Source organism: Hipposideros armiger, unplaced genomic scaffold (assembly GCF_001890085.2).
Source record: "Hipposideros armiger isolate ML-2016 unplaced genomic scaffold, ASM189008v1 scaffold_322, whole genome shotgun sequence".
NCBI classification, from domain to species: domain Eukaryota; kingdom Metazoa; phylum Chordata; class Mammalia; order Chiroptera; family Hipposideridae; genus Hipposideros; species Hipposideros armiger.
This window is the reverse complement of record NW_017731672.1, coordinates 1598477-1617118: the sequence shown is the minus strand read 5'-3', so window position 1 is coordinate 1617118 and position 18642 is coordinate 1598477. Positions and strand designations below refer to the sequence as shown.

General features: G+C 36.1%; 1 protein-coding gene and 1 pseudogene across 1 annotated transcript in view; one reads left to right on the top strand and one right to left on the bottom strand.

Moving 5' to 3' along the window:
* CMC1 (C-X9-C motif containing 1) overlaps positions 1 to 18642 on the top strand; it is a 79746-nt gene that overhangs the window by 37316 nt on the left and 23788 nt on the right. The gene's annotated exons all lie outside the window — the stretch shown is intronic.
* On the bottom strand, positions 11829 to 12617 carry LOC109392278 (60S ribosomal protein L5 pseudogene; annotated as a pseudogene).

Here is an 18642-nt window from a genome sequence, read left to right as displayed (position 1 = left end):
TTAGTGATATTTTCTGTATGCCAGTCACCATTGTATGAACAGAGAATAAAACAGGCAAAAATCTTTACCATTATAATCTTTACATTTCAATGAAGGAGGGAGATTAATATTATAAGTTATTATAAGGAAATATAAGCGATCAGGAATGAAATAAAATTGGGTAAGTGCAGTGGGGAATGCTGGTGTTAGAATCTGGCTGCAGTTTTTGATAAGTTGGTCAGTATTGGTCTTACTGAGAGAGTGACATTTGAACAAAATTTTCGAAGAAGGTTAAGGAGTGATACATGCAGATATCTCTGGGAAGAATGATGTGAACAGAAGGAATAGCACGTGGAAAGACTGAAGAAAGCAAAAACAGTCACTGTGGTTTGGGTGGGATGAATGAGGAGAGTGGTGGGAAGTGAGGAGGTGAGCAGAGTATTTGGGGTGGAATCATTTAGGGTTTTGTCGTCTTGTAGGTACAGAGAGAAAGGTATTGACGGTTTAGAGCAGTAGAGTGAATCAGGATCTGATTTACAGTGTAAAGGCACCACTTACTGCTATGCTAAGAATAGATAGACTGGGGCAAGGGCAGAATCAGGGACACCAGCTTAAGGATGTGAGTGTGATAATGCAAGTGACAGATAATAGTGGACTAGAAGGGTGGTGACAATAGAGATGAGGAGAATGGGCACATCCAGGATAGATTTTGAAGATAGAGGCAAGAGAGAAAGAGATGTCTCCCTCTTATTTATCCTGAACAAATAAAAGGACGGAGTTGTAGTTAATAGAGATGGGAAGACTCTATGGAGACATTTTACTATTTTAGTTTTTGATTATTGAAAACTCAGGAGGTTAGTTTTGGATATGTTAACTTTGAGGTGCCTAGTAGACATCTAAGTTTGAAACCATTGTATTAGTAGTAAAAACTAATCGCTCTTAAAGGGAAACAAAAGAGTAGAATGTTTGTCAAATTGTGGTGGTTCTGGTATTTTTCTAATATTTTTGTGTAAATAGTACAAGCTTTCTTAGTGTTCATTAGGTGTAAATTTTCAGCTTCGACAGTGATAGATTAAAAATTGACATTTTTATTTCTTGATTTTCCTTTTAAGATTCCACATAAACCAGTTTCCTTCTAGAACAAATCATAACTGATTTTTAATTCAACAAACGAAGCTTCAGTAGTACTCTGTGCAATTTATGGTGCTAGGTACAGTGGGGAATACGAGGACATGGTCTCCTACTACAATAAAGAAATGAAGGTACCTATTCAGTAGCATATGACCTGTTATTAGATCAGAGTTGATATTAGAATCCAGGTGTCTTAATTCCCAGTCTGGTTCTCCTACCATTATAGCATAGTGTTTGAGTATATCAGAGATCACAAATACAGTTCATCTGTGCGACTTTAATCAGTTGGAAATGACGTTCTAGCACACTGCGAATGGGGTCCATCAGAAAGAGTGTCATTAGATCAACGTGTCTATCATGAGTGGTAGGTTTGGTAGGTGATGCTATGCTTCGCCTAGTACTTGTTCTTTCTGGCCTGTCTGCCCGTTTATTTGTAGTTACTACTTGTTAGTTGCTGGATGGCACGTACTTTGTGTTCTTTATCCCAGATTTCACCAAGATGGAAAAATTATTTTCTTCCTATAGTTTAAGCAATTTTAAATTTTTATTACATTTTCTGGGAACATTTGTAATATTGCTTCTTGTAACGCTCTTTTTTGGGGCTGTAGCCCTACATGTATACAAACTACTTACCAGTTACTCATTAAAAATGCAGTCATATCCACATAGCATGATAATTAGACTTATGTGTTGAAGTAACATTTTCTTTATTTTTATAATTAACAATACCTATTCTTTGACGTTTAGTTTTTACTGAAATTGGAAATCTTTTCTTGATTGATATTACCTTATATCTTCTTATGAAAAATATAATTCAATAAAATATAGTGTGGTAATTAAAAGTTGATTTTAGGAAGGATCATTAACAAATGTAAACATGTTCATGTGCTGTTTTTAAAAAGCATGATATAAAATTATATACACGGTGTATAATCCTAATGATAACAAAATGATAGATATATGTAGGAAAAAAATGCATTCAAAATTTAATAATAAGTATCTGGAAATACAGGAAGGAAGAAGGTCGATCATAGGTTCTTTTTCTATTCGTAGTTCTTTTTATATTCTCCAAAATGAAAACATTACTTTTCTTTAAATAAACTTTTGTATATCCTGTATGCATAAATTATAAGCATATAGTTTAATGAATTATGACAGGTAAACATACCTGTGTAGCCACTATTGAGGTCAAGAAATAGGAATTACCAGGAGCCAGCCTTCTCTGTGCCCCTCCCAGTCACTAGCTTTCCATTTCACCATAATCACCATTTTGACTTCAAACTGGATACACTAGTTTGCCTATTTTTTTTTAATTTAAATGGAATCACACAGTATGTGCTCTTTTGTGTCTGACGTCTTTTATTCGTCATTATTTTTGCTAGATTTCTCTGTTTTTCCATGTAATAATCCTTCATTTTCATTGTCATATGGTGCCATTTTATGAATGTGCTATAATCTATTGACCCATTCTACTGGATGGTTATTTAGGTCATTTCCAGTTTTTATACAAATAATGCCCCTATAAACATTCTCATTTCTGTCCTTTGGTACCCATATTCCATGTGGGATTTCTGGGTTATATGATATATGTAATTTCAAGTTTAGTAGATAATGTTAAGCAGACTTCCAAATGAATACCCCAATTTGAATAACAACCATAAAGGAATATGGGAGTAAGAAGGATTATGGGTGATTTTTTTAGATTTAAAAATAATTCTCCATAAAATAATAAAAAATAAAACTAAAGAATCAAATGTTATATTTTATAATACAAAAATGATAAGTATAGAAGAAGTAAATTTTTCTGTATATCATGTGCTATACACATAATAGAAAGATCACAAACTAGGAAAATAGATTTCTAACGTGTGACAAAGGTTTGATATCCTTAGTGTATAAAGACTTAGTAAGGAATTAACATCCAATTTAAAAAATGAGCAAAGGACAGAAAATTCCTTTTTGATAAATTGCATATTAAAAATGAAGAATATTCGCTTGACTTCAGTGGGTTAATTGCAAACCACACTCTATACTACTATATGTAACCAGTAAACTTGATATCATTTAAAAATTCATAATGGAGAAGTTGAATTTCTGGCGTGGTGCATTAGCTCTTATTAGACCTGTTCTCCAGAAAACAACTATAAGCGATGAACAAAATTTAAAAACAACCACCTGAAGCTATTTGAGGGTAAACAAAAGCAGATGGAAATCAGAGGCAGATCAGACACTGAAGGAATAGTACTGGGCGAGTCTCTGCCCTGTAGAGTGGCTGAGACTCAGACCAAAACAAAGCAACGCTTTGGTCTTGGTGGTTTGGAGAACCAAGCACAGGGTTTGGTGTAAGTGCAGGCCCTGGAAATTTTGTATTTATATGGGGTGGGGTGAGGGGAAGAGCGTAAATCCCAAAGGAGCCAGAGACGAGGAGCCTCAAATGCTGTGCATAAATTCTGCCTATATCTCTGTTCTAAACTACATGCCAAATTCCAGGCAGCTCAGTTAAGGCTAAAAGAACTGAACCAAAATTTGAGCTGCTAAATTTAGGGGAGACGGGGTTCCGCAGTTTGAATTCAGAGAAGAAAACTGCTTAAATGAAAAAGAAAGAAAAAAGTTCTTCAGCGAAACAGAACAGAAGCCAAACTTTTTACATATCATTCGCAGTATTTGTGATACAATGCCAAATTATTCAGTGTTTACAGAAACGGGAAAATATGATCCATTCTCAGCAGAAATCAAGGGAGGCCAACTTCAAGATAATTAAGATGTTGGAATTAGCACACAAGCAGTTTTAAATCAGCTGTTGTAATTGATGTAGAATATGAAGGAAAATATTGCAATGAATAAAAAGATAAGAAATCTTAACAGATTTCACAACAATAAAAAAAAGACCAAAAATGAAATTCTAGAACTGAAAAAAAATAAATATCTGATATAAAAACTTTAGGGTAAAAATGACAGAAAGAGTCATGAACCTCCAATCTAAGGAACAGAGAAAAAAAGATGCAAAATGATGAAGAGAATCTCAGGGACCTGTAGGAAATATCATATGGATAACCTTTATGTAATTGGAATTACATACCTACTAGAATGGCTACAATGAAAACACTGACAAAATCTTCTAAACACACATCGGCCAATGACCTAGCAACTCTGCCCATGAGAAATGACACATATCTGTACAATAATACTTATATTAGCTTATTCATAATAGCCAAAAAAACAGACTAGCTCAGAGATCTCTCAGAAGGGACAGACTGTGGTATACTCTTACAGTGGAATACTGTTCAGCAATAAACTTGAATATGAATCTCAAAAGTATTATTCTGAGTGAAATGTAGATTTAAAAGAAATATGAAAGAGTACATTTAAAAATATAGAACAGGCAACATTTATATGGTGTTCTAGAATAGGCTAAACTAATCCAAACAGTGGTCGCACCATTGAGGTGGGAATGGGACAGATATTGATTGGAAAGGAACATTAAAGGAACTTTCTGGAGGGATTTTAATGTTCTGTATTTTGTTGATGTATGCTGCACAGATGTATCCTTTTGTTTCACTGAGTGCTGTGTTTGAGATTTGTTTATACCATTGTATATAAATGTCATTGAATAAGAAAAAATGTAAACAAATAGAGTACTCTAGTCATGTGCCTGATGAAGGATTATGGGTAAGAAAATATATATAATGTATAATGTTGACAAGATTTTGGAAAAGCAGGTATTTCCACTGCTGGTTAGGAAATTAGATCAGCACAACGTCGTGGAAGGGGTTTGTGAGTATTTAAAAAAATTAACAAAAATTCATAAATGTGCTACTCCTTGACCTAGCAATTCTACTAGTTGGAAATGATCATAGAACAAAATATGCATTAGTATGTTCAGCGCAGCATTGTATATATTGGGTTGTTGGGAAACTCATGAAGCATTTTTGCAACGAAAAACAGAAAAAATACATCACGACTTTTCCGACAACCCACTAATACGGAATGTTGCCAAAAACTTAGAAGTCAATAGTCTGATTGGCTATAAAAATTGTGGTATAGGAAATGATACACACACACTTGCGATTATAATAAATGTGTTATTGCTGAGAGACTAGTCAGACTATGTTATTTTCGCTTGGGTTGGCAATCTACAGCTTGACAGATCTTGCCCGCTGCCTGCCGCTGTGTTTTGTTGGGGCACAGCCATGCCCTTTACTTATGTATTTAGCCTGTGGCTTCTTCCATGCTGCAGTGGTAGACTTGAGAGTTGGCAACAGAGACCCTATAGCTCACAAAGCCTGAAATATTTACTATATGGCTCTTAGCTGAAAAAGTTTCTTGACCCTGGTTTAACTAAATTAAAATTTAAAAATACAGGAAGGGCTTACCAAAATTCATGAATTCCAAAAAATTTTTATGAGCACTTACCATGTACCAAGCACTGCACATACACTGCTCTGTGTACGTGAGTATGACCGTAGCAGATTCTGTCCTTGTTCTTAGGTTGTTTAAGTATGGTAGGGGAGATAGTTATGAAATAATATTTAAATGAAAATTATGATTAATATGAAGAAAGAGCTCTGAAGAAATGTTAACAGAAGTTATTTCTTAGTGTTGGGAGTATGGGTGGTTTTTTTTAGAAATTTTATTGGGGAGCAGAGTTTTTTCCAAGACCATCAGCTCCAAGTCAAGTCATTGTCTTCAATTGAGTTGCGGAGGGCGCAGTTCCTTGGCCCATGTGGGAATCAAACTGGCAACCTTGGTGTTATGAGCCTACCCTCTAACCACCTGAGCTAACCAGCTGCCCCATATGGGTGGTTTTTAAACATTTGTGTTGTTTTCTAAGTTTTCTAGGATTTTTTACTGATCAGTTATTTTTCATTGAATATAGGCAAAAAAGATTGAGTAGATAGTCAGACATTTGCTTCTTCAGAAATTTGTAAGACTTTGTTATAATACTGTTCTTTATGTACAGAATTCATTTTAATAGCATGCCTATTATCTATTTTTTGAATGCCTATTACATGTTCAACATTGTGTGAAGTGTTACAGAAGCAGAGTAGAAGTACAAGACTTGCTTTTAAGAAACTAAAGTCCAGTTGATGAGAGACAAGCCAGGCATACATAAAGTAGAATTACACCCTACAAAACAATGTACCATAAAAGTACCTACATGTTAGTTTAGAAAAAAGAAAAGCCAGTGAATTCTGATTTAGTCAGGTGAGACTTAATGAAAAACATGGGCTACTAACTGAACCCTGAAGCATGGCTGAGGATCGGGGTGAGTACAGGGAAGCTGGAAACGCATTTCAGACTCAGCATTGAAGACCAGAGTGAGAGCGGGCGTGGTTTGTCTACATAGCAGTAAGGAGACTGACCTTAGGAGACCGGGTGCATTTGGGGGATGATGACAAAGACTGGGAGTGCAGCTTGATTTCGCAGTGCCTTAAAAACCTTAAGCAGAAGTTTAGATTTGTTTTCTAGCAAGACATCGAAGCATCTGAAGTCTCTCCTCCCTCCTTTCCTCCCTCCCTCCCTCCCTCCTGTCCTCCCAGGAAAAGACTTTCTACAAATACAATTGAATAAAGATGAAATCTGCAGCAGAATAGAGGACAGGTTGACTCCTTTGTAAATGTTGGCTTTCAGCATTTTTTTTTTTTTATAAACTAGAAACTGTTGTTTATGAAAGTGACAGGCAGTGTGTGTTTGCCAGCGCTGAGGGGACCCCCATCCCAGACAGCTGTAGCATAACGGTACGCTGGCACTTATTAGAAGTGTCAGGCTCTGTGTGAGGGTGAGCGCTAACTGCAGGGCAGTATTTCTGTGGTTAACTGTGACAGTCCTTTTTTTCATTCTTACAGGTGTCCTTAAGCATGTATTATTCATTATCTTCTCTAGAGAAATGATTAGTCAGATTCGTCAGATTTTTAAATCTAACATTTTTATTTGAAGTTCTCTAAGCTACAGAAAAACCCCTTTGGTCTCAGAATGGCTAACCAGCTAAACAGCAGTTTATTCTTTCAATTTCATGGCAATTGACTTCTATAGACATAATCTGAATGTTCCCATTGGCACAGTGTTTCTTTCCTCCTAATCAACACCAGTAACTTTACTCTGTATTCTAATAGAATGCCTCTGTTCTTATCTTTAAAATGCATGAGTGAATAATCTGTTTATATTGATCTTTTATTCTTTGGATTCTTCACCATAAGCCTTAAAACTGGTCCTAATGATGAACAAACTCAAAAACACAGCACACATTTAAATATGAATCCATATTATTAGATCTCTTTTCTTTACGTATCTCTACTAGCAAAGCTTGAGAACATCTTATTGGATTTGACTTGTTAGGACATGTTATCTTTCTACAAGATTTCCAGGCCATCACTCACAAGTTCAGCTTCCTCTTGACTTTTTGAACTTGGTCATGTGTGTATTACAAAGTATTTCTGTAGTTCAACCCCATACTTATACCTCTGTAGTCAGTGACATTGCCAAAGACTCAAGTCTTGGATAGAATTTGTGTTGGGCAAGATCTTTAAATCTCATTTTTTCCGATGTCCTTTATATAAAAGACTAGATAATTGATTAGCCTTAGGTCCAACCATAATATGGGGTTATATCAAATACAGTATTGGAACCCAGTTCTCTCTGCAAAACATGTTGTCTCACTCTTTTAGCTGTGTTTCTAAGCCTTTTGGATCCTTGAGCTCAGGGGATTTCATTTCCATTCTGACTGACTTTTCCAGACAGTCAGTAGCCCTTTGTTGTGGTGGAAGATGCCTTTATTGGATCAGTAGGAGTGATTCTATTCCAACTCAGTACAGATTAATGCAGTTACAGCCCTTGCTTGCTTTTCTCATCACTCACCTACACAAACTGAACTAGACCATCCTAGAAGAAGAGTCAAGACTATATTTGGAAATTTGATACTCACTTTAAAGGGAGCTAGACATTCACTGAATCCTAGATTGTGTCAGTACAGGGTCCAAACTCCAAACTATTCTTTGCCTATCATATTTCCTATGTTTATTTTATGCCAAGCTCATAAAATATAAACTTTTGAAAAGTTGAATTTCTGATCATATTGAAGGTTTGACTAGACGTATTACTGTTTGATGTACTAATGTGAAAAATAGGAACTGTTTGTTTTTCTCTTATTTTGGCCTCAGGAGGCCATGTGTTCACTTTATTATATATGGTTGATTTATTAAGGGACTTGAACTTCATAGCATCCCATGATTTTCAGAGTGGACCTGTTTACTCAGTGTCTCAGAGGTAAAGGCTTCATGCAGTTTCTTCTGTGTTACCTTTTTCTTCGGCATCTTCCCTGGTTAAATCTGGTCAGATGATGAGATTCAAATCATATTTTATGGTAGAACCTCTATTCTGCCATTATGATTGCAGTTCATTTGATTTTCATCTCACATATAGGCTAAATAAGTAGTCCTCAACCCTTGCCGTACATCAGAATTACCTTGGAATTCTTTTAAAAATACCAATGCATAGGCTCCACAAAGAAAGGTGTTTTTCCCCCCCCAAACCTCTTAAGGTGATTTGGATATGCATCCAAGAGTTGAGAAACACGGGATGAGCCAGCAGTACAGAATTGCCCCTTAAAGCAGCACACAGCCAACAGGACAAGTGGATTTTACCCCTTTCCTCGGCTCATTTTGTGTATCCTTTGTTGTTGAATTACAGTTGACAGTACTTTATTATATTGGTTTCAGGTGTACAGCATAGTGATTTGAATTTATGTAGCTTACCAAGTGATCACCTGGTAAATCTAGTAGCCATCTGCCACTGTACAAATTTACTACGATATTACTGCCTGGACTCCCTATTCTGTACATGACGTCCCCAGTACTTAATTATTTTATAATTTGATGTTTGTACTGAGTAATCATTTTGTGTATTTTAAAGTTACATACTTCACTACCTAGAGGACTCCTTTTCATATAAACTTTAAGTTTTTTGGTTGTTTTGTTGTTGTTGCTATTCTTAGTTTTTCTGTGTGTGTTTGCTATTTCTTGAACTTTTCTTTCTCTTATTTTCGTCTTGGAAGTTGAGCCCCAGGTTATCTATGCCAGCCTTCAAGTTCTTTTCCAATGGGCTAAAGATGCTTACTAAGCTTTTAGGAAATAACGAACCCAACCGTGCTCTTGTTGTCTTGACCCCCTTTTTATCTTGTAAATTATATGACTACTCATTTCCTGCTTTCCTATTCTGAAAATTACTAACCTCATGGCACACACCCTCCTCAGTAGCTTTTCTCTGTGTTCCATCATTACATTCTTTGGTTTGTCAGATTCCTATATAGATTCTAACCTAAATGAGCAGATTGGTATGTTGATCGTTTTAGATTCCTGAGTCCACAGGATGTAATGTGAATAATTAGGTTACACATTTAGTGAAGAAAATTATTGTGACATGGTGAAAAGTTTTTAACCAGCATGTGCGTGCATCCTCTGCCCTCACCAAGATGGTTGTTCTGGTGCTAAACACGGTAGGAGACTCTGGTGACACGCCTTGCTCGGAAGGAAGGCCTTGTGTGGTTACATGTTTATATTCAAACACTGTTTATGAAATGAGTTAAAATTTTATTCCAATCGGCATGTACGCATTATATAGCATATATACAAATAAGAGTTGATCTTTTAAAAATCTTATTTGGATTAAGAGAAAACCACATGGTTTATCAAGCTATCAATTTATTATTATAATCCTGTATATGTCATCCAAGTAAATTCTCAGTGCATACTCTGGTGGTACATACATATTAGACTTGTCTATGCCCAGTTTCTGAGTTTCACTAATAAAAGACTGAGTTGTATAGGTTAGTGGTCTTGTTAGCTGGTATTCTTTCACATTGATACAGTACTCTTTTTTTTTTGCTACATCATTATTTTGAGTGAGCCTAATTGAATATCAGTACTTCCATTCCTGATTTAGAGTTAGCTTAGATGGACAGTTAGGAAACCTCTTAATATTTTTGACTTTGAGGAACATTGGTTTTTCTTATAGTGGGTTATATTGGGCAGTTCATATAGGGTTAATTGTTACTGAGATTGGATTCTTCACCTTCTTTTCCTGTACATTTTAACATGCCATTTAATGAATGTAAAGTTATGCAAAGCATTTATAGTAAATGGACTTTTTAAGTATGTCTTTCCTATCTGCTATGGTTCCTACCGAGAGTGTTAATATTCAGATATTCGTTTATGATGTGTGTTATTCAGTAATAAGCATATACCATATTCTTGATCTTTGAATTATCATTGTTAAAGAATACATTCCATGATGATATTTTCATTGGTGGGTGGACTCGGTGTTTTTCTTTTCCATTTCCCTTTTGTTTTGAAGGTAAAGTCCCAAAGTATACAAAAATAGGTCATGGTATCTCTGAACTGGTTAGGAATTGAAGTATATTATGAAGTAAAAATTGAAGCTCAGTTGCCCTCTAGGGGTTCAGTTTTAACACAGCACTTGTAGAAGTAATTTCACGAGATCTTTCCTGGGAGGGGTAGATCTGTTAATTGAGGAGCTCTATTTTTTATTTTCTGTTTGAGTATGACTTGTCAACAGCAAGCTGATTTTGAGTATGTATTGCAAAAGGGAACATCCCACTTTTATAACCTACAGACAAGTTAATTAAACGTTCTTTCTGGGGTTTTTTTTTGGGGGGGGGGCGGTGGTGTTTAAAGTCAGACCACCTGTGCCTGAATAATCCAATCATCAAAATATTTTCAAGAATTATTTGGTGACCAATCCACAAATTCTTTTCTAACACTTTTGCCTCCTTAGTGTCATCTCTATAGTACTTTTAGGTCAGCTCCCTCTCCTTTTCCGCCAAAAGTCAATGCAGACCTCAGTGAAGTGGTTTAATCATGAATCTTAATGCTTTCAGAATGTGATCAAGAAATTTTCTTCTTTTGGATTCAGCATCTTTGATTGGCATCTTCATATGGATTAGTGAGAATACTTCTCCTAGTTTGAAACACATAGACTATTGGCTCTCTAGCCTAAATGATACCCAACTTTTGCATTGCTTGAGGTCCAGGTGATTCTTTTTTGGAGTCTGTGTCTGGTACAAAGTGTTCTCCTTTGTAATTGTAGAATTAGACTTTTACTGTTTGGTAAGAGGGAACAATTTTTTTATTATTATTATTGAAAACGTTAACTAAATTTAATTGCCATATTGGATAATGCAGATATTGCTCATTTCCATCATTGCAGAAAGTTCTGTTGGCGAGCACTGGTAATAGAGGCATGAATCATCTTTTTAAGTGTATTTTTAAAAACATTTTAATACGGGTAGCTCCCTCTGTAAAATGAATTATATGAAAACATTGTATGTCTTTATATTTTCTTCTCTTTTATCCAAAGAATATTTTTGGAAATAACTATAATAGAAACTGGTCACATATGAAGTAGTTTTACCTAGTTATCTTAAAAATCAGCATATATTTCTGATTACAAGCTAAGTGTTATAAAATGTTTTAATACAAATTATATAGTATTTTTGAAATATGTAAATGTATCTACTTTATCTTGTGGTTGAAATATGTGGAAGTCCTGTTCTTAGGAATATATTAATTAAACTATATTGACATATCCTCTTCCTTCCCATTACTATAAATGTAACATTGTGTTTATTTATTTTTTTGGTTGGTCAGTTAGTCTGTTATTGCCTTTACATGAAAAACCTTCATAGAAAATTGTGTTTTGGTTGATTAGCTCTCTGCAGTTCGTTCCTGAGCTCTGAGGATGCTTGCCTTTTTCTGAGCTACCCCATCTTCTGGGCAAGAGACATTCTAGGGCAGTTTTACCTTTTCTTTTTAATTTGTTTCTTAGGTTTCTTCTCATAGACTGGATTCTCTCATATAAGCAGCATGAACAACTTCCTTACATATTTCCTCCATGACTGGAGTTACATTTTTCTTCATGTATTGGGAGAATCGTTTCTTATAAGCATCTTCTTCTTCTGTTAGGTAATGCATATAATCGGCAATGTTCTGACCAATGATGTGTTTCCGATATTCTTCTGCGTTGAATTCCCTACCTTCTGAATTATAACCAGGGAATCGTTTGGTACTGTGAAGGATAGACAAGCCTCCATCCACAGCTCCCTTCAGGGCCCCCACAACTTCATTTCCAGTAGTACTGGCAAGCCCTGCATCCAAATAGCAGGTGAGGGTTCCTGGTTCGACACCAGTGCTTTCCATGGTGGATTCATCTCCGGTCATGCAGCATAATTTATCAGGCCAGCTTTCGCACCGCCATATTTTGAGAGTTCATCAGTATAAGCTGCACAAACATCATATTTCCCTCTGTACGGGCATAAGCAATCTGACATGATAGCTCTCGATCATCCTGTATTTGGGTGTGTTGTACTTATTTTTATCCTGGATTACCAAGGATTTCCAGGCATAGTAAACAGTTTTGCTCTCTCACCGTCTTCTAAATTTCCCTTGGTATCTCTTGAAGTAGGCCTTATTCTTGACAACTTTCACAAACCCCATCCTGTGAAGAGACTTGCAGGCCCAACACAGCTCCGGGGGTTAAAAGTGTGTTCAGTGTTTATTAACAAAGTTTTAGGTCTTACTCAAGGAGCCAATTAAATATAATTTTCGATTTTGTAATCTCTTAAGGGGGAAATCCTGAGCTGTAACTGACCTTCTGAATATGTTGGAATATTAAAACAAGGAATATAAACATTTTAATCATGGCTGAGAGGAAAAATAAATAAGCAAGCTTTAGCTGCTTACTTGAAATGTAGTTTTGTGTTAAAAGAGGATTATGACGAATATGTTTCTATGATAAACCTATGATGTTTCATAAATTGTTTCTTACTGACAGTAGTTTTTTAAAGTGATTTTCATTTTTATAGTTTCTAGTTTATGAAGGTGCTCACAATTCTCTTATGGATGACTGTAATTGTAAAATTATTTTTTGGAAATAAATGAGCTTTAAAGCACTTTGTAAAATGTAGCATATATAAATGCATAAAATTATCTTTTAAAAATACTTAATATGAAACATCAAAGGTTTAAAAACATTTTAAATCAGATATTTGTATCATTTTCATTTTTAAAATTTTTAAAAATTAAACATTCTTTTTAATTTTTTACAACTAAATTATATATATATATATATATATATATATATATATATATATATATATAAAACCTAATATTTTAGGGCTTTTTTTGAGTTAAGACTAACACAATTTACAAAGCGATATTGATTTAGAGTTAAGTTTTTATATTGAAAAGTCTGAATGCTCTAGGAATCTAAAAGAATGTTTTAGTTAAATTCTAAGAGTTTAGAAAGAATTTGAGCAACAAGTAGACTTTTCAGTTAGGTTAGATTTGGATAGCTTTTTTTTTAACTCAGTTTATCTTATTAGTAAGTGTTTATTACCTCACCGTTTCTGGGGTTTAGGAATCCAACATGACGTACCTGGGGCGTCTGCTTCAGCCGCTCACTAGCCTGCAATTAAAGTGTCAGCCCAGAGTCCGCAGTCTCATCTGAAGCCTCGCCTGGGGAAGGACCTGCCTCCAGGCTCACTCAGCACTTGTTGGCAGCACTTCCCTCCTGGGATGTTGTGCTGACAGTCCCAGTTCCTTGCTGACGGTTGGCCAGAGGCCACCGTCCGCTCTTTGCCACATGAGCCTCTTGCACATGGCAGTTTTCTTCATCAAAGCATGAAAAATGGAACAAAGAACATCTGCTAACAAGACAGAAGTTATGGTCTTTTGTAACCTAATCATGGCAATGATATCCCATCCACATTGCCATATGTTTGAATTAGAAGATCTCTAGGTTTAGCCTGTGTTCCCTGGGAGTGGTTTACCCAAGGGCATGAATACCAGGTGGCTGGGATCATTCGAGGCCATCCTAGAAGCTGCTGTCCACAGTAGTTGCCAGTCATACCTTGATTTTCTCTGTGTGTGCATTAAACTTTAAATTTTTTTTCTCTGTATTTACTGTGGTTATCTTGTTTTTCTTATAAAATCTCTTATTTGGATTTTAGCCTTGTCTATCTTATTTCTTATAAATGTGTAATATATTTACTTTGCACTGTTGTGGATTTGTTTTGGTCTTCAATTCATATTTTTATCTCTTTCATCTCACTGTTTTGTCAACTATTCCTTGAAGTCTAGCTTTCTTGAATTTATGTTTTCATTTAGTTGTTATATACTGTGATATTTGAGATGAATCGTCTTTTCCTTAGGGTGTGTTTGCAGAGTTGCCCTGCTGTTTCTCTGAAAAATTGTGGGTGAATTCTCTTTAACACTCCTGCCACCTTTCCCTGATATGTTAGACCTCCCTTGTGGGCTGTTGAGTGAGGGCCGAGGAGCTCTGTGCTTTCCTGAATTCTGCAGATTGGGGGAAAAGGAGCCCACTGGCCATTGCAGTGTTTTGTTAAACAGCCTTCAGGGATGTTTCCTCTTTTCCTGGGGGGTTGGTTGCTTTTGGGTTGTCCTCTCTATTAAGTGTGGAGCCCTGAAAAATGGCATACCCTCGTGGCTTTTTTACCCCTGTTGAGCTCCTCTGAAGTTGGATCAAGGCTTTATTCTAAGGGGTTTTGTTTTGTTTTTCACTTTTCTCTAGGATTTCTATTTATGCCCTCAGTCTGCTTCTCTGAAGAAAGAAGAGTGCTATTAGTGGGGATTCTTAGGATTTTTAAACTCGTTTTCTTTCCCGGGATGAGGAGTCTTGCATTGCTGAGCCTTGCCAGAATCCTTTATTTCCTGACTATTATTTTTTGAAGTTTGTGGCACGAAACTATACCTCTTTCTTTTCTAATGTGGCAGCTGGCCAATTTTATTCCCTTTTTAAACTCCTTTTGTTTATCTTTTTGAGGAAAGGTTTATGGACTTGCACTGTCCTGCAGGTTTTACCCAGTATTATCCTCAGTGTTGCCGGGATTGTTTTATTAGCATAGAGACTAGCTTTCCCTTTAAGAAATTTCTTTTCCTTCCTCTTCCTAGCTTGTCCCTAAATGTTGTTGCTAGGTAAGGCTTTCTGAAATGCGCACTTGAGTTCATGTCATTCCCCATTGCCTATAAGATCAAGTCTAAAACTCTTACATTTAAGGTCTTTAAAGATTTTACTTAAGCTTACTATGAGGTCTGACAATTAAGTTTGTGAACTTGTTGCAACCATGTTGCTAACCTTTTTGTTTTTTGTATCAGAGGGGTTATTCATAATGAATTTGTACCAAGTGGACAAACAATTAACCAAGTTTACCATTTGCAAGTGCTTGAAGGCTACGTGAAAAAGTTAGATGACCTGAACTTTTTGCCAACAATTCATGGCTCTTGCATCACAACAATGCACCAGCTCACATGGCACTGTCTGTGAGGGAGTTTTTAGCTAGTAAACAAATAACTGTATTGGAACACCCTCCCTACTCACCTGACCTGGCCCCCAGTGACTTCTTTCTTTACCCGAAGATAATGGAAATATTGAGAGGAAGACATTTTGATAACATTCAGTACATTAGGGGTAATATGATGACAGTTCTGATGGCCATTCCAGAAAGAGTTCCAAAATTGCTTTGAAAGGTGGACTAGGTGCAGGCATCGGTGCATAGCTTCCCAAGGGGAGTACTTCGAAGGTGACTGTAGTGATATTCAGCAATTAGGTGTGCAGAAATTTTTTTAGAATGAGTTCGTGAACTTAATTGTCCGACCTTGTATACTAATCAGTCTCATTCCCTCTCTTAAGCCTCATTTCTGGCTAAATTTAAATATTTTATATTTTACCTACATACCCACCCTGGGTAGATTTCCAAGATGTGGTTAATACATAATGTGGTGTGGTTATAATTTATGATTTTTAGACCTCTCAGCCTCCTTCCTATAGGAAGTTGCTCATTGACAAGATCCCTCTAAATATGTGGTCTCCAGAGAAGAACACAAATATGTCATGAGCTCTTTGTCACTGTGATGGGAACACTGATATTAAGATTGGTTTAGGTGTTCTGTCACTTTTCACATATGTTAGATCATGTTGAGTTTATCTGTCATTCTGTTCTAAAATTTGAAAGTTCCTAAATGTAGGAATTTGCATTTATCTCTGGAAAATTTCACCTTTAATTTTTTTGTTTCCTTTTTTTCCTGGTTGTCCTTATTGTTGAGATTATTTTGAATCAAATCAACCCTCTCATATCTGTATATGCTAATCGTGCCTTTCGTAATTTCCTATAAGTCTATAATCGAAACAAGAATTTTGTGGGAAGATAAATGCAGTACTTCGATTAGTTTTGCATCTTTTTTTTTTAATTTTTATTTTTATTGGGGAATAGAGGAAGGGGAACAGACAAGTTGCTGTCCTTTTGTTCTTCAATCTAGTTGTGGAGGACGCTGCTTCACTGGCCCATGTTGGTATTGTGATCATTGCGCTCTTCCCAGGTGAGGCAGTCAGTCTCCAGCCTCTGGACGACCACTCAGGGCGGCTTACGGCAGCTCACACTGGCTGCTGGCCACTCACGGCAGCCCACTGCACCCTGTGCTGTCGCCGGCAACTCATGGCAGCCCAGCTCCAGGTGGAGCTGTTGTTCACCATCTTAGCTGTAGAGGGTGCAGCGTCACTGGCCCTCATGTGGGTTCTGAACCGGCGGCCCTGCTGCTCAGAGCTCACGCTCCCAAGCCAACTCTTAGCCAACGAGCCACTCGGCCGGCCCTGCTTTATTTTCTTGCAGAATAGCTTTGTAAAGTTGAAGATTATGTAGTTAAATAACAAAATTTGAGGATAGTATTTCTTTTGTCAGATGAAATAAATTTCTCACGTACACTATAGGACAAGTAAACTCTTATTAACTTTCAGATTCCAACTGAATTTGGGAGAATTTTTCATAGGATTTTACAAAATAAATAAGATAGGGCCGGCCGAGTGGCTTAGTTGGTTAAGAACTCACTGAAGAGTGCGAGCTCTGAGCAAAAGGGTCGCCGCTTCAATTCCTGGCGTGAGCTGAGCTGCCGCTGAGCTGCCAACAGGTGGCAGGATGGCTCAGCTAAAAAACAAACAAACAAAAACAATAAATAAGATAAAGAACTTGTATAGCTACATGGGCATTAGTGAATACCAGAAGTTAACTACTAAACTGCTTGTATTTCATAAATAAAAAGAAATAAAACTCTAATTGAAGTTGAAAAGCTAATGGAAACTAAGTTAAAGTCAACGTAAAACAATAATAACAGACAGCCTAAATTTGCTCATGCTGTTTCAGTCATTGAATTAAAAACAATATTTTAACATGGGATTCTTTAATCTTCTTTTCCCATCTTCTCTTTAGGGAACAATGTTTGTGTTCATTAACTTACCATAAAATAGAGGACTGAGGTTCTTTCATAGCACATGCCAACAGGGTGACTTCTAGAGTTTTCATTCCAAAACATCAGCCAAAACTCATGTTTCCTATTCCTCAGGGAACTAGTTAGATTAGAATTGAGGCTTGGGTTAATTCACTAAACTTATTCCTTTTTTCTTTTGTTACCCAGGTAGAAGTCGAAGAGGTGCTTAGTTTATGGTACTGATTTTTTAGAAAAACAAAGCAAAACAAAATAATCTGTAGACTCTTTTAATCTGAGCTCATTTTTGCTTTAAGATTTTAAATCATATTTTATGTATTCGTCTTTTGTCTTTACTTCCATTTTAGTGACATCTGAAAATTAAGCCCTGTCTGATTCCCACAAGAGTGACTTATTGGCATTAGTAGCGATGTCTTCTCTTTAGTAGTAGGTGGAGTGGCCACCTTTATTGTGTTTAAGAATCCTGTTTTGGAAATTTAGTTGTATCTACAGTTATTCTTCCTTCAAGTCCATTTTCCTTATACATAGTTTTTGATCAGCCATGTGTAGTATTAGCAACTAAAGTATTTGTATTATGCTATCATTGGGTATGTGAATAATGTTATTGATTTCCTTCAGTTCAAGTTTTTCCCCCAAATTCTCCTCCGAGGGACCCACCTTGACAACCCTACATAAAATGTAACCCACTGTCTCCATTTTCCCATAATCCTCCTTACCTCTCTCTCCTTTTTCCTATAACTTACCACATTCTGATATACTATACAATATGATGTTTCTTGTCTGTCTTTTCCTTTTGAATAAGGTTCACAAGCACTGCGATCCTGGTTTGCTTTACTCATTTTTCCCAAATACCTAGAGCAGGACCTGATATATAAAAATGCTCAGTAAATATTTAACAAAAGAATAAGTTACAAATATGTTGTTTTCCTACTGTTGCTGAGGATAAAAATTGGCATTTACTAGGCCAGTGGCTTTCAAAAATTCTTTTCATCTGGCCTGTGATAAGAAATATTTTAAAGTACAACCCATTGTACACATACATATGCATTTTTGTGTGTATGTATGCATTTATATAGATGAAATGCACAGTATACTTTGATGTTTCCTATTGTCTTTCATTTTTAAAAATGCTGTTTGCAGTCTGAATTTTCATGATCCACTCAAGAGTTGCAGACTGCATTTTGCATTAGGCAATAGATAAATCACAAACTTCCTTTTTTTTTTT